Source organism: Lathyrus oleraceus, chromosome 7 (assembly GCF_024323335.1).
Source record: "Lathyrus oleraceus cultivar Zhongwan6 chromosome 7, CAAS_Psat_ZW6_1.0, whole genome shotgun sequence".
Classification (NCBI taxonomy): Eukaryota; Viridiplantae; Streptophyta; class Magnoliopsida; order Fabales; family Fabaceae; genus Lathyrus; species Lathyrus oleraceus.
This window is the reverse complement of record NC_066585.1, coordinates 190,299,219-190,317,375: the sequence shown is the minus strand read 5'-3', so window position 1 is coordinate 190,317,375 and position 18,157 is coordinate 190,299,219.

Here is an 18,157-nt window from a genome sequence, read left to right as displayed (position 1 = left end):
GCTCTGGCTGAAGGCCATGAAAGAAGAACTTGATGCTATAGAGAGAAACAAGACTTGGAAGCTGACAGAACTTCCAAAAGACAAGAAAGCCATCAACGTCAGATGGGTTTTCAAGCAGAAGTTAAAGCCAGATGGTTCAATTGGCAAACATAAAGCAAGGTTGGTAGCCAGAGGATTTCTACAGAAACCTGGGCTGGATTACTCTGAAGTGTTTGCACCTGTAGCAAGACATGAAACAATCAGAATGGTGATTGCAATAGCTGCTAACAGGAATTGGCCTCTGATGCATTTAGATGTAAAATCTGCATTTCTGAACGGTCCATTAGAAGAAGAAGTTTACGTGTCACAACCTCCTGGATTTGTGAAAAAGAATCAGGAAGGAATGGTGTACAGATTATACAAAGCTCTATATGGATTGAAACAAGCACCCAGAGCTTGGAATCAGAAGATTGATTCATTTTTCAAGAAGCAAGGCTTTCAGAAATGTGAGATGAAGTACGGTGTCTATGTTCAGCATACTTCTGAAGGAAATATGACTCTGGTATGTTTATATGTTGATGATATACTACTGACTGGAAGTTCTGAACAGGAGATAGCCAAGTTCAAGAAAGTTCTGATGAATGAATTCGAAATGACTGATCTAGGCAAAATGACATACTTTCTAGGGATGGAATTCAGATACTCTGAGAAAGGTATTATTTTGCATCAGCTCAAGTATGAATTAGAACTTCTGAAGAGATTTGAACTGAAGAATTGTAAGATTGTTGTCACACCTTCTGATACAAATCAGAAACTGGATTCTGACTCTGATGGAAAGGATGTGGACGCTACAACCTTCAAACAGTTGGTTGGTTCTCTGAGGTATTTGTGCAATACCAGACCTGATATTTGCTATTCAGTTGGGATGGTTAGTAGGTTCATGAGTAAACCTAAGTGGTCCCATTACCAAGCTGCTGTCAGGATTCTGAGGTATATCAAGGAAACTCTGAAGTATGGAGTATTATTTCCTTCTGGAAGAAAGGATGAGTCAGAACTTCTGAGTTATTCAGATTCTGATTGGTGTGGAGACAGAGTTGACAGAAGAAGTACGTCTGGGTACTTATTCAAATTTCTGGGAGGTCCCATTTCTTGGTGTTCCAAGAAGCAACCTGTTGTGGCGTTGTCAACTTGTGAAGCTGAATACATTGCAGGTGCTGTTACTGCATGTCAAGCTGTGTGGATTCTGAATTTATTGCAGGATCTGAAGATTGAAGTAAACAAACCTCTGAAGCTGATGATTGACAACAAGTCTGCAATCAATCTTGCCAGAAACCCAGTGTTGCATGGGAGAAGCAAGCACATTGAGACCAAGTATCATTTGCTGAGACATCAAGTTCAGAGGGGAGTGTTAGAAGTTGTACACTGCAGCACTCAGAAACAGTTGGCAGATGTTCTGACGAAAGCTATCAAGACTGATCAATTTCTCAGATTAAGGGATGGAATTGGTGTTACAAGTTTTGATGGAATATGAATTAAGGGATGGTATTAGAAGTAATTCATATTTAATTGTACTATTTTCTTAGCCCCTAAGTTTGTTAGAGGGTATTTTAGTATTTTCTCTTATTCTAGTAACCCTAGTTTTAGCTTATAAATAGGGTGACAATCATTGTAACTTTTATCATGTTTTGTAGCCGTCATTCTTAATAGAATATTTCCATTCATTCTACCTTTGCACCAACAGAAACACAAACAAAAATACTATAAGTTGGTTGCTATAAGTCATGTATATTATATTTTGAACATAATTGTGTGGTTTAAGTTAGAAATAGGTTACTGTCAAATCAGAAGATAGAAACTATGGTAAGTGGGGACATTTTAGGGAAGTGCTTTTATCCCCCCAACCTTTTCTTAAAACACCTTATTTTTCATTTTTGGATTGATCAATCCAGACAAAACCGTATTTTTTTTCCCATTTGGATTACAATGGTATATCCCAAATATATTGATTTTAAGAAAATGGTGCAGGAGTAAGAACATCTTGACCTTTTGTTAGGAGAATTTTCTCTTCATCTCGAATATATATTAGAGATCTCTAAAATGCCAATAAAGTTTTTTTTTATGGATGGATATATATATATATATATATATATATATATATATATATATATATATATATATATATATATATATATATATATATATATATATATATGGACGGAATCAAAAATTTTATGTTCTGAGATAATATATTAATTTTTAAATTTGTAGCATAATAGATCTACGACGAATAGAATTAAAAATTATAAATATATATCATATTATAAAATTTATCTTTAAAAAAATTAATAAAATTTTATTTTTTTTATGTAATTATTTGATTTCATTATCAACAATAGTTTTTATCTATCTAATTTTATATATAAGTAATTGACGATGATATGAATAGTTGATCGTAATTTTTTATAATGACATCTTAGTATTAAAATAAAAATATATAAAGCAATTTAAAAGAAAAAATATTTTAGTAAAATATTATTTTAAAATTAAATAAAAAATTAATTTAACTATATTTTAATCGAACATATTTTAAACTCAAAATTAATTTTTAAAATAAATAATTCACAAAAGAAACCCCAAACAATTATTCATATATTTACATCCTTTTAAATTATTTTTGTATAATAAATTGATCATTTAAGTTTTTTTTTTATAATAAATTGATCATTTAGATTGATTTCAAACTTTTTTCTTCATGTTTAAAATATTTAGAATATTTAGAGATTTCTCATTGCACTTCATCATTTTCATAACCACTCAAAATAATTACATCCATAATTTACACATTTACACTTTTAAAAAAGACTAATGATACACATGTTTGATAACTTAAAGGACGGAATGACAAATCTATTACACAAAAATAATTTAAAAGACTTTTGATATAATTTTGCCTATATATCATAGAATTTTAAATTATAAATTCATAAAAAAATACTCTTTCAATTATTTGATAAATTACTATTTTTAAAATAAATATTTTTTTATCAATTATTATATAAATATATAATAATATTTAAAAAATTAAAAAATTAGTGAGGGCACATGCCCCCTTACCACATAATCTATCTATCTATATATATATATATATATATATATATATATATATATATATATATATATATATATATATATATATATATATATATATATATATATATATATATATATATATATATATATATATATATATATATATATATATATATATATATATATATATATATATATATATATATATATATATATATATAAAGTTAGGGTTTTTTTTAAGATAACCATAATTTTCAATTTAATTTTTAAAATAATTTATTTTTCAAAAAAATTACTGGAATAATCACCTTTCTAAACATATGTGTCAGATGAACTGACGCATCAATTTAAAAGGAAGAGGAGGCGCAAACACCATTGGCGCATGCTTTAAAAGCAATGCATGGAGGCGCCAAGGCTGTTGGCGCATGCATGTGCTTGCGCCCATGCTTCTGGTGCATGCATGTGATCACATGTGTGGCGCCTAGCCCTTTGGCGCATGCATTTGATACTTCTTCTATAAATAACTCGTCATTCATGCATATTTTTCACACAACTTTTACTCTACAACCACATTTTCTTTCATTCAACTTCAATCTCCTTCAAGTTTTTGAGTTCTAACAATGTCTATTCACATTCACAAGAGAAATGTCGATTTAATATTTTCCGTTGTCGCGTCTCCGAAAAAGATTCGACTTTGGAATATAGATTTGTTCGAAAGTCTTAATCGGACGTTAGACCGTTGGTTAAAAGGGGAAATTGCTGATGGTGAAAGGATTAGAAGGATTCAATGGCTTGAGTCAACGTTCAACCAAAATGGAGAAGTGCATGAATGAGTGAATATTAAGACTGACAGAGACGTTCGCAGGATGGTGCATAATATGTTCAAAATTGTTTTGATGGTTGTAATCACTTAGTTATAGTAATGATATTTTAATTGTTGTAGTTGTTTGTGTTGTTGTTTATGTAATAGTATTTTTACACAAACTTATAATATGAAATCAATTTTGTTTTTTATATATTGCAAAAGAGGTACATGTGAATTTATCTTGTTGTGCTCGTTCCAACACTAGGATAGTTAGTACGATTGTGACCTGGCTGACGGCATGAACTACATAACCTAACCATTTTGTTCTTTGTATCCATCTCGGTTCGAATACGGGTGCTGTTTGGGCGACTCTTTTTCTTTCTTCGCATAACTTCGTTGTGCCAGACAATGTCCCCTTGATATTCTGGTCAGTAATTCTCTTTTGCCACTACTGAAAAACTAATTTTGTAAACATTTGATAGACTTATGACTTTGTAAACGTCAAATAATAAGTAGGATGGATCCCTTCAAACCTTTGAACATGTCGCAGTGACATGGGAGCAGGGCGTACAAAAGGCTTGAAACTTTTCGTAGTCGCACCAACCTCTATCTAGTTCCACTCTGTATTGTCCCATCGACATGCCCTTATTGTGATCCATGGACTCAACAATACTACACCAACCTTTAGTACGGCCAAACACCGTGACCATGTGTATGTTTGCTTTGGCAACTTCGTGTCTAATGAATTTCATTGAAGCATCACTGAACAACAGTCCATATTGCAACACTTAACTCCATTTGGAATGTCCGGTCTCAAACAGCGCCCCTAGCCTGAAATATGTTGCCTGCACTAAAGCGGTTATAGGTAGGTTTCGAATACCTTTGAAGATAAAGTTCATTGATTTCACAAGATTTGTTGTCATGTGGCCCCAACGTTGACCGCTGTCGTATGCCCTAGTCCACTTCTCCAATGGAATACTGTCGATCCACCATACTGCATCTGCGTTTGACAATCTTATTTCTTTGCGGTAGTGTTCGAAAGAAGGTTCTGATAATGTGTAACCTGCGTTGATAACCTTCTTGCGCAACGTTTTGTCTTTGATCTCCCGCATAAAATTTTGAGCAATGTGTCTAATGCAGAAGATGTGCGTCGAAGGAGGATCCTGCCAGCCATTATCAATGTTTTTATATGCACTAATGATTGAAGGGTGTCAGTCGGAGATCAAACATAAGTTAGGTTGAGGTGTAACATGCAATCGGAGATTTCTTAAGAAAAAACTCCATCCCTCAGCAGTCTCTCTTTCAACAAGGGCAAAGGCGATTGAAAAAATGTTGTTGTTGCCATCTTGTGGCACTGCCATGAGTAACGTTCCTTTATATTTCCCGTACAACCATGTACCATCAATTTGTATAATAAGTTTACAGAAAGAAAAACTTTGATGCATGGTTGATACGCCCAGAAGAGACGGTGGATATTCCATCTCCAATAGCACACATCCTGTCTGGTGTATACGCCGACAACGTTTCCAACTTGACAATAGTCCCTGGAGCATACTGTTTAAGAGCAAACATGTATTTTGGAAGTTGTTTGTAAGACTTCTCCCAATTTCCATACACTTTTTCAACCACCTTTGTTCTAGCTATCCAAGCCTTCTTATATGATGGTGTGTAGTGGTATTGTGCTACAATATGCGAGATTATTGTACTCACCTTTAACGACGAATTGTCGCTAATGACAGACAAAATTTCATCGCATATCAACTAAGAGTTAAGTTTCCGATGATCTTGCATTGGTTTTGTGAGCATGCATGTGTGAACTGGACCCATGGATCCAATCTCCCAAGAACCACTCCTCTTCCGGTACGAAGTTGACAACTTGACAAGGCAGTGCTCATTTGGACAATAAATTTTGTACCTCAATGCATTATTTCTATCAACTCTGAAATCATCTGATAGTTCCATGTGAAACTTTTTAATGGCTTTTACACAATCTTCTTTTATGCAAAATGTGTCTCCTTGTTTCAAAGATCCTTGCATTTGCATATAAGGATTGTACCATATATCTGATGAAGGTTCATCGGAACCCAAATTCAAGTTTGTCATGTGTTGAGGTGGATAATATACATGACTAAATGGTAATGACTCTTCTTCTTCATCATCATTCACCATTGAATCAACCAAAATCTCAGCTTCTTCTTCTTCCTCATCTATAACATTCACCTCAGCTTGTTCATCCTCATCAGTTTCACTAAACACTTGTGACAGATCAATAAACTGAGATACTTGTTGTTGTTATGGTAATATATACAATTCTATATCATTGTACCCAGATTGTTCGTGATTGACAAACATATGATGAACATCGTCATCATCTCAAATCTTTTTCTGATAAAACTTTACCTGGTTGTCTGCAAACCACACCAGATTTTTATATATGATTTGGCCCACAGGACTGCACTGCAATTTTCTTTTCTATTCTTTATTTCAGATGTGAATTAAAGGATATGTGGTTTTGGAAATATACTCAACATAGTCTCGTACTCGGTTGACTACAAATTCATTCTTGCTTTATTGGAGGAATGGAGATCGAGACCCACACATTTCACCTTTCTTTCGATGAGTGTATCATCACACTTGAGGACGTCTACATGTTGTTGGGTCTACGTATAAATGGTAAGGCCGTGAATGGTAGAGTTAATCAGGATAACTCTATCTGTAATGAATTATTGGGTGCCCCTTTGTGTGACGACCAAGCTGAGGGAGAGTCATCCGGTCAAGCTAGGGGGGAAAGGTATATATTTAAAATATCTCAAACAATATTATGCGAGTATAATATTGTCCGAAGAATCAACAGAGTACGAAAAAATAATTAAAACTCGGTGTTATATTATGATTTTATTTGGTAATTTTTTATTTCCAGAAAGTACTGGTAATACGGTAAATATTATGTATTTATTGTTGTTACGCAACATTAATAAGGTAAGCACATATAGTTAGGGTTCAGCTGTATTGACCCATCTATATAGTGCGATGTGTAAAAATGCCAAAAAAGTACCTGTACTTTTTATTCATGTGCGTATTTGCTATAAGCACGAGGTTGGTCAAGAATATTGTCACTCGGCCCGGTAAATAAGAACCCATTCATTTCCCTGTTTGCAACAAAGTAAGTTTAACACTTTACTATTTAATTAATTAGACTTTATATTACAATTAACTGTAAATAATATTGTAGATGTTTGATTGACTACATTTTGTGGTAAAACACTAACTGGACTATAATGTCTTGACTGATGTCATGACATGCTTTGGAGATGTTTGATTGGCTGCATTTTGTGTTAGAACATCTAACTGTACTATGATGTCTTGACTGATGTCATGACATACTTGAGTAGTATGCTGCAGGTTTAGCTAGTACAGGATGTACTGAATGTCAAACTAGATGTTATGACATTCATCCTTGACAGTAGATATTGAGGTTTAGAATAGTTGGTTGTTCTGCTTCAGTTCAGTATGTATCTCAGTCTGTTTATCAAGGGAATAACAGACCTGGCATAAGGCCATTGTGTAAATGTCAAACTGGATGTTTTGACATATATTACTGTAAGCTGATATTGAAGTATAGACTGGTTGGTCTGCTACAGTACATCATTTAGCACAGTCTGTTTTCAGGAAAATAACAGACTTAGCATATGGTATATGTTCTGGTCGTCAAACTGAATGTTGTGACATTCATTCCTGACAGCATATGCTAAAGTGTAGGATGGTTAGTTTTTCTATTTCAGCATTTTTCTCAGGCTATTCTTCAGGAGTCCAACAGCTGAGCTAAAATCCAGGAAACTAACAACTGACCTACAATTAACGAACCTAACAAATAGCCTATTTGTTAGTATCATAATATGTGGAAATTAGGTTAACTTGCTTAACCTTAATTTTAGGAAATACAAGTGCATGGCCCAAGTGCTGCAATATAAAAGGATGACAATCCTTCTTTCAGAACTGGTGGGTTTTAGGCGTGAAGATTTTATTGGTCCATCATCCTTCACTGCTGTATTTTTGTGTGTGTCTTGTATTAGGTGTATCTTGTGAGCCAAGCAATTATCACCTAGATGATTGCATTGGACTAGGGTGTTCATTGAGTTGTAAGTGTTGTGTCACTCTAAGCTTTTAAGCGTGAGTGTTGTGTATCTTGATTAAAGCTGTTAAGCACAATCAAGAGTTGTTTGAAGTGTGACTTCACCATTAACTTTAATCTAATTAAAGGTTGTAATCACTGAGGTGATTGAGGGGGAGTGAGTAGGAACTCTGATCTTAGTGTAAGATTGAAATTGCATTGGGTATGTATTAAGTGATAGGATTAAATAGTTGGTTTAAGGTCTGAATTAATACTACTAATAGTGGATTTCCTCCCTGGCTTGGTAGTCCCCAGACGTTGGTGTGTGTGACACCGAACTGGGTAAACAATTCCTTGTGTTATTTACTGCACTTACTTTTTAAGTTCTGCATAATTCTTGTCTGCGCAGAATTGGATGTCATAACATCCCGTGTGACATCAAAAGTCTGTTAACTAGAATTTCAAATATTTTTCAATTGTTTATGATCTAGGTGGTCAGTTAGAGAGATGAACTAGAATAGGTGTCTGAAATATACTATAGTAGTCTATCAAAATCTATTGGACCACATTGGACCAGACAATATACTTCACAATTTTATTTTAATTTAAAAATACTTATCAAAGGGAATATTTTTGGTAATCTAATTTATAATTTGGGATAGAAGTAATAAACATTTATAGAGTTTAACTATGTTTAAAATATGTTAAGTGAAACTCCCATCTATTTATTGGTTCCCATTTTTCATATAAAAAAAATACAATAAATGGAGGGATAGACAAAAACATCTGCATCACAGTATGATAGCTCGTCATGCCTATGTTTGGAAAACTTTACTTATCCATGTATGTCTACATTTTATAAAAAAATATCAATTTTATTTTTATATATTTTTAATTAATTAATAATTTTTTTTTTTAAATATTTTTTTAAATTTTATTTTGCGTACCGAAAGAATTTGCAAAAGAGTTTTGATAATATTTTTTAACTTTTTTTTTGTGTATCAGAAGACTTTACAAAAGAGTTCCGATACACAAAAATTGACTACCATAACTTTTTTGTAAAATCCTCCGGTATACAAAAAAAAATTAAAGAAATACTTAAAAAATAGTACCGAAACTCTTTTGCAAAGTCTTCTGATACACAAAAATTGACTACTAGAATTCTTTTACAAAGTCTTCCGATACACAAAAATATATTTAAAAAATACTACCGGAACTCTTTTGCAAAGTTTTCCGATACACAAAAATTGACTACCGGAACTCTTTTGCAAAGTCTTTCGATACACAAAAATTGACTACCGGAACTCTTTTACAAAGTCATCCGGTATACAAAAATTGACTACCGGAACTCTTTTACAAAATCTTCTGGTACACAAAATAATATTTTAAAAAATTCTTGAAAAATGACTACCGGAACTCTTTTGCAAAGTTTCCGGTACACAAAAATTAACTACCGAAACTCTTCTGATATACAAAAAATATTTAAAAAATAACTACCGGAACTCTTTTGTAAAGTCTTTCAATATATATTTTTCAGAAAATAAAAAATAAAATTAATTACAAATATATAATAATAAAATTAGTATTTTTATAAAATATAGAGGTGTAGGGATGAATGGAAGGGTATTAGATAAAACTTTTTTTTTTAGAAAGAAATCACGGGTTGACCCAATCCAACCTTTTAAGACTCAGGGTACTTCGTATGACTTAGGGGAGCTTAGACAGAAAAATATGCCATCCTCTCCACTACAAACTCATGCAGAATCAGAATTCTAGAGCTTATTATTACTTAGAGCTTATAATCCAGATGGTTATTAAAATAAATATTTATTAAAAATATTTGCATTAACTATTTTTTTAATAAAAATAAAATAAATTTAAATTAATTTATATTATAAATTATTAAATTATTTTTGAGAATTTTTGAAATTAAACTAATTTTTTATTTATAAATAATAATATTATAATTTTTTTTAATAAGTTCTATTATCATAAAACTTATAGTATAAATAAACTAAAATAAAATAAGATCATCCCAACATACCTATAGTATATTATTTTGTTATGTTATTAAAATAGTTTAAAACTTTTAATCTGATTTGACAGAATTAGTCGTTATTGATTGATCGTATAAAATAAATTTACATTCTTAATGTATCACTCTTTTATCTAATTAATAATATCGGATAAAAGTTAAAATAACAAAAGTTATATAATTAATAAAGTTTCATCTGATAAAAATATATTATTTTATTATATTATTAAAATAATTTAAATTTTTTAATCTATTTAACAGAATGGATGATCGGTATTGACTGTATAAAATAAATTTACATTGGATCACCCTTTTCTCTAATTAATAATATAGGGCAAAAGTTAAAATGGCAATGCTACTAATATTGGACAGAAGTTAAATAATATTATTTCCATGAGTTTTGATTGTTTGGAATGATTTTTCTCTCGTTGGATGTTTGAGTATGTTTTAAAGAAGATTTGTCCCGATTTAAGCAAGGTATACATAATTATTTTTGTTGTTGACATAAGTACGGTCTACATAAACTTGTCTCATACAATTTCATGAAGTATACATACTTATCCTTTCTTTGATTGCTACATCCTTAGTTCTCGTGAACTCAATTTCACGACTATTATCGACCCATTTTGGAGCATGAATGAACCACTGTTTTTTCATGGATGATGTTCACATTAATAAGATTTGAGTCATAATGAGCTAAGCTAAGCATCATAGTAGTGGTAAAACGAGATCAACCATCTGACATGTTTGCTTTTCCTATATTTTTTTTTGAGACGGATTAAAATTTTAAATCTTTATTCTTTAATATATTCATCCGTCTTCACCTGTATTTTTGAGAACTTTTACCATCGCGAGTATTCTTATAAAAATTTATAATTTTTAAATTAAAAAAAAATGCAATTTCAAGAAGTCTGATCCATCCCACCATCATTAAATTATTCAAACAAAATTTATGTTAGAATGTTCCGTCCCGTCTTGTTTTTACAAAAACAAGTCTAAATATGACAAACATGCATGTCAGCATGTGTGCAAATGCAGTACATTTCATTTCTATTTTTCATTTATTCATTTATTTATAACATTAATCATATCTCAACTCATTGATCATTCTATCTTTGGCTGCAATCGGAAATTACCAATAAGAGGGCCAATTAAGTCAATAATTATGGCTCATCGCAAAATTCACAACATCCATCAATTAGAAGTATCTCTATGACAATGATAGATAGAGTTTTAATAAATTTAACTTTAATAATTTGATTAAAATAAAATTTAAAGTAATAATTTATTAATAGAAAATTTAAGAGCAAAATCTTCGTTTGAGGAAACTTTAATTAAATTATTAAAACGGGTAGTTGGTTGTGGGGTGACAAAATTTAATTTTAAATAAATAAAATGAATATAAAGTAATTTATATTTAAATATTTTCATATAAAATTGAATAGAATAATACATTTTAAATAAAAATAGCATTTAAATTAAAAATTTATAAAATATAACTTCAAATTACAATTAATTTTGGATACATTAATTAAATTTGAGAGAAATTAAATATATCAAAATTGACTTTAATACAAATACACACACACATATATAATATATATATATATATATATATATATATATATATATATATATATATATATATATATATATATATATATATATTAAAATGACTTTCAAATAGTATAAATTTCATAGTTACGCATTTTTTCCATTCGCAGTTATAAATTACTATTTTTTTTTAAATTTCATTGTATAAAAATCCTTACTATGATAATGACCTATACAAAAAATAGATAATTGATCATAACTTGTAAGATTCATGTTTATCATATAAGATTCAGTTTATGATAATCTTCATACTGTAACTTGATTTAACACACGGTACCGAAAGTTAAAACAGATTCATTTGATATTGCCATCATAATTATCGACATCCCGAGAGAGAGAAAATTAAAAAGCAGTTGGATAATAACACGAAGACTAAAATATGTATCCTTTTATGGATATAGTAACAATTACAAGTATTAATTAAGCACTTCTTACTTATAATTCCTCATGACGTGTAGCATATGCAAGTATGATCTCATCAATTCCGTTGCCTGTTAAAGAAAAATTTGACTCAAAATTAACGAGACAAACTCTTAGTTATAATGTAATTTGTTAGAATCAATCATAACTACATTATAAAAGAGAATAAATTTTGGTTCTTTCACAACTATTCCCCAAGCCCTTGAGAGTTTGTCAGAGATATCTTTACTCGGCCACAAAATCTGAGTACAAAGAAGTCTTCGATAACATATCGTCGTTCTTGAAAATAATACATTAAATGTCTTTCTTTTAAGACCGTTTATAATGGGGTAGTTGAAAAAATTACTAAAGAGTTGAATGATTGTAATAGGGTGTGAGTTGAATGATCGTAATAGAGTGTTGAATTGAATGACGTGAATTATTTGGTGTTTAAAAGATTCAACATGTTGAATGAGGAGAGAGTGAGGTTTTTTAGATTTTTATCTCATCCTAATTATTTGGGGTTAATTATTTCATGGTAAATCATTTTTAAAAAAAAATTCACCAAAATTCATCATTATTTTGGTTTATAAATAAAGACTTGCGTCAATCAATAGTACTCACACCTAAGTTGAATTAATTAATCGAATTGGGACAATATTTTTCTTTAATAGAAAAAAACTTAATTTGAATGAACTGTTTGCGTTCGCTGAATCAGAACCTAGTTTTATTTTAAATTCTACATTGCCGGCATCGTGGTTCTGCCTTTTAAAGTATATATTTTATATTTTTGAAAATTAAGAACTTCTAATTGATTAAAAAATCATTTCCGGGTGAAAAACAGATTTAAAGGTGATATCGACTTTCGCTCGCGTAGCACCAGAGTTCAAACTTACAGATGTTTACTGTCGTAGCACATCTATTCCTATAAACTCTATTTTTGAAAATGATTATTTTTACAATTTAAAATAACCTTTTTTGCCGCACATGCAGCCATTTTTATGATAAGAGACTATGATCCAACTACGATCTATTAGATCATGTTCTTAGACATCATGATGCAATCATATCACATATCAACTGATTGGGTATATTTTTAGGCTTTCACAGTTTTGGATTGTATATTCATAATGATATCATGAGTGCTTTAGGGCGCACTCAAGATATGTTTTCAAATACCGTTTTACAATTACAACCTGTCTTTGCTCAATGGATACAAAATCCCATGCTTTAGCACCTGACACAACAACCCCTGGTGCAACAACAAGCACCAGTTTGACTTGGGGCGGTGGTAATTTAGTGTCAGTGGGCGGAAAATAAATAAATAAATAAATAAATATATATATATATATATAGTTTAATTGAAATACACTGACAGTGTAAAACCGTCAGTTAATCATAGACGTCGGATATTAAAAAAAGTTTGACTTTTATTTTAAAAATCTATAAAGTAATACAAACGGATGATGGTGATGAATCGACGGTGTAAAACTTTTTACACTGACAGTGTATAGCAATTATATATATATATATATATATATATATATATATATATATATATATATATATATATATATATATATATATATATATATATATATATATATATATATATATATATATATATATATATATATATGTAATACTAGTAGATGATGATGATATATGAGACTTAAAATTTAAAACAATAGCAATTGGAATTGATTAACCAATTAACAACAGTAATAACAATATTAAGACTTAAAGTAAATAAGTGCAGAAAAATTAAAGGAGAAAATGCTTACGAAAAATAAACGCAGTGCGGAAATTAAAAATCGAAAAACTTGAAAAAAAAACCTTTAGAATTAAAATGACAACAAGCTTAAACAGCGAATGATCCAAGTACAGGCAGAGAACTTCAAAATACTTAAAGCAATGGTGTACTTATTGTCTGATGTGAACAATTATGTACTTTTTACACACATAATTTATCTGCCCACTTAATACTAGAAATTTGGATGATAAAAACCTAAAAATTAAGCCTATATATAGTGTTCCAACTCTGAATGGACTGCTAAATTCATGTAGAAGTCAGTTGAGAAAAATGTGTAGAAGTGAATGAAGACCAAGTCAGTCTGTTGCTAAAATCTTGGGCACGAAGGCCATGACGAACGCCACAACTTCATGGCGAACGCCATAAGTTCAATTTGGGGAACATGGCTGACAAGGGGGCCATGGCGAACACCACAAGCTAGAAATGTCCACTTTGAATTGCTTAATGCTGATGTTTCCTTTTTTCTCCACTTTTGACCAATTTTGCTTCATTTTCTCTTGTGCCAACTCCTACTTGGAGAATATCTACAACACAAACAAAACACCTACATAACACTACATATAAACATAAAATGAATATAAAATGTATGTGTATCGAGTCAGAAAATGCTATAAATTTTATGGTCATCAGTGACTCCCTTAGTTAGGGGTGAGCCCCTAAGTTAGGGATGAGTCACAAAGTCATTAGCAGATGTCCCTTGTAAGTATGAGAAGCAATCTAAGAGAAGGGAAAGGGGAAGGGGGGGGGGGGTGAATTAGATTTGATGGATATTTCTTGTTTTTATGCAAAGCTTTTTATCTTTTAATTTTTTCGGAAATGAGTGATAGTGTTTATATTGAACTTGAATGTAAAGGATAGAAAATTAAAATCATAAAAGTAAAAGACACGTATGATTTATACTAGTCTCCCTTATCAACCAAGGGTAAATCTAGTCCCTCCAATCCTTAGAGGATTTTTCAATATGGTTAGATCTTCCTATAAGTATTCAACAAGACATTCTTACAATCTTCTAATACACATGCAAAAGAAATAATTATACTTTCTTTTACAACACCTTATTACCATAAACTTGGTGATTAAGTTACAACAAAATACTTTGAATAATTTTGAATAATGTTGGTCTTGGCTTTATTCCAAGGTTAATCCTTTGATCTTCTCTTTCATAATGTTACAATCCAAACTAATGTGTTTCAAGTGCTCAAAATGTATGGAGAAACTTTTGAATGATTTGAAATTGATGCAAAAAGTTTCAACACTTTAAAAGGAATGAATACTTAGAAAATATGTTTGAATTGATATGAAAATATTTTTTTTCCAAAGAGGTAAGGTGTGTTTCTGATGCATTGAGACTTATATACATCCTAAAACACCCATTTGAAATGATTCATAAGTTTAAAATCAAAACATGAAGCATTGCAATGGGTGGCAAACATTCTGATCATGAAAAGAGGCATTGCTTCAACCTGGTAGTCGAATACCAATATATGGTAGTCGACTACCGCTTATTCCAACGTTCAATTTTTCAAATGTGAACACTAGAAGTCGAATTCCAATATATGGTAGTCGACTACCACCACTTCCAACACCAAAAATATGCAATTTTTTTAACCTGATAGTCGAATACCACTTTCCATTTTTGCTTAAAATACATTTATGATGTTTGGCTTCAAGAATGATTATGAATGGTTATGTAAGAAATGTTTAGACGAAGTGATATATGAGTTTTATGAGCATTTGAAAATTTTAGCATGGATTGCAACATGTACCTTATTTTTGATTTCTTGTCTCAACACTTGAATGCCATTGTTCATTCAATCTTGATCATCTTCATTTATGAAGTGCATGATACTGTTTGGTCATTTTTCTCCGTTGATGATTTTTGTCTTCATCCAAACTATAATTGATACAATATGTATTTACAATCTCCCCCTTTTTGATGATGACAAATAATTTAGACATTGTGTTATTGATATGATTTGATATAAATCTCTCCCTTAATGTATGACTTCCCCTTTTATGCTAAAGCTTGTAATCATACAACCTTGTAAACTTGCAATTTTTTATAATCCAGACAACCATAACACAACCAACCTTTCTTCCTCTTTTGAAATTATCAAAAGAAGAAAGGGAATGAGAGTACATGCATCCAATATATCATACATTTAAAGTAATAGCACTACAACAAATAACGCTTTTCATGACGAAACTTTCACCTCGAACAATAGAAAACCGAGGTATAAAGGCAAGACGCGCTATTTTTTATTATTTTAAAAAAAATAAAATAACCATACATTCTCTCGGTTTTTCATAACACCGAGGTAAAAAATAACTCAGTACAAACTTTGATTCCAAGCTATCGCAATTTATGATTTTATTTGTTTATAATTGTAAACAAAATGTTCCAACCCTTTGGCTTTCTATTTAACCGAGGCATAAATTACTAATATTTTACTATAGAAGCACTCGTTAAATAAATTTTACCCTAATCCTTACTAATATGAAGTCGTCGGGACTCGCAAGCATCATTCTTTGGGATGGATTGTAAGACAGAAAAAATCTTCAATGTTCTTCTATCTTGAACAAAACATCCTTTCTGCCCTTGCAATCTATCTCACATAATTGTATTGATGTTCTCGTTGTTGTATTTTTGGAATAACCCTTAGTTAAATAAGAGAGCTTAATCTTTGAAGAGTACTCAGTTGATAGATTGCAAGTGCAGAAAATGATTCTTGCTTCAAGTTATACAAAGAAGGGAACTTAACCAACAAAGAAGGAAGCTTAACCAACAAGGAAGGGAGCTTAACCTTTGAACAAAGAAGGGAATGCAATTAAATCTGGATATCAGCGAAGATATTCAGTAATAAGAGCAAAAATTTGCTGTAAACAATTTATTTTAATATTCTATGTAAACAATATAATTTAAAAAAAAAAGAGTTATTCACCTCGGTTTTCGTCATCACCGATGTGATAGTTAAAAGGAGAAGATAAAAAATCTCGGTTTTATAATAAAACCGAGGTGTTTAATAATCATATGTTACTATAAAAATACTCGTTAAATAGATTTTACCTTATGACTAACTTATATGTAGCAGCCCAAAGAGAGGAAATATTCACCACCGTCCATTTGATCATGAGTTGCTACTATAGATCTCTAAGATGGACTGGAAGTGCAGGAAATAAAAGTTCTCATTAGGAAATATATATCTAGCATCTTGCATAGGACCTGAACATGGAAAATAAAAATTCTCATTGAGAAATAGATTTTAAAATGTATTTTTAATATTCTGTGTAAATAATGTAATTTAGAAAAAAAGATTATTCACCTCAGTTTTCTTCGTGACCGAGAGGATAGTTAAGCGTTCTTTTTTACTATATTCAACGCCGTTAAACAAATCTTTGTTGTCCATTTAATGTTTATCAATGATTAAGAATCTTCCATTAGTGATCCGCGTGAAACCTAAGGGACATCCATTATAAAGGCATGATGAATATTGAAAATCTAACCTATATGGAACATGAATCACTTGAAACATAAAGACGTTTGGAAAAGTTCTCTAAGATGGATTGCAAGAGCAAAAAATTACTTGGATTTAATGTTTGTTTTCTTAAATATTAATTTGAGCATAAAATCATATATTTGGATATTGATTTTATTTATCTAACCCTTATTTTATTTGGCTTTCAGAATCAAATGCATGCAAATCCCTGTAGAATATATTTGCAGGAACATTTGATCTTCACCCACCTAAGGACTTTGATTTTTATTTAGATTTATAGAGAATTTGATTTTTATTTTAATATTCAGTATAAATACTTTAATATTTTGGGTAAATAATGTAATATTTTGTGTAAACAATATAATAAAAGTGAAGTTGTTAGGGCTCAAACCCATGTCCATATAACTTTACATCTTAGTTTTATTTCCACCGAGGTGATAAATGACGAGTTTTTATGTCACCCTTTGTTACCTCGCTTCTTTAACCGATGTATTATGCATTTCACATATGACGTAAAAAAACGTTTTTTGTAGTAGTGTAGACATGCATATTTTACAATTTATACAATACAACCAAAGTAGTAGACAACAACATATCCATACATAATTGATACTCACTAGTACAAATAAATAAGTAAACAGAGTATAATAAATCATAATACAACTATAACTGATATTGGAATGCAACAAAGAATAGACAAAGAAAACCAATCTTCATGATTTTCAAACTCCTATCGATATCCAATATTTTCCGGTTGCTCAATCCTAGATGAAATGACTTACTTTTCATTATGAGAATGAGAGAACCCATAAGT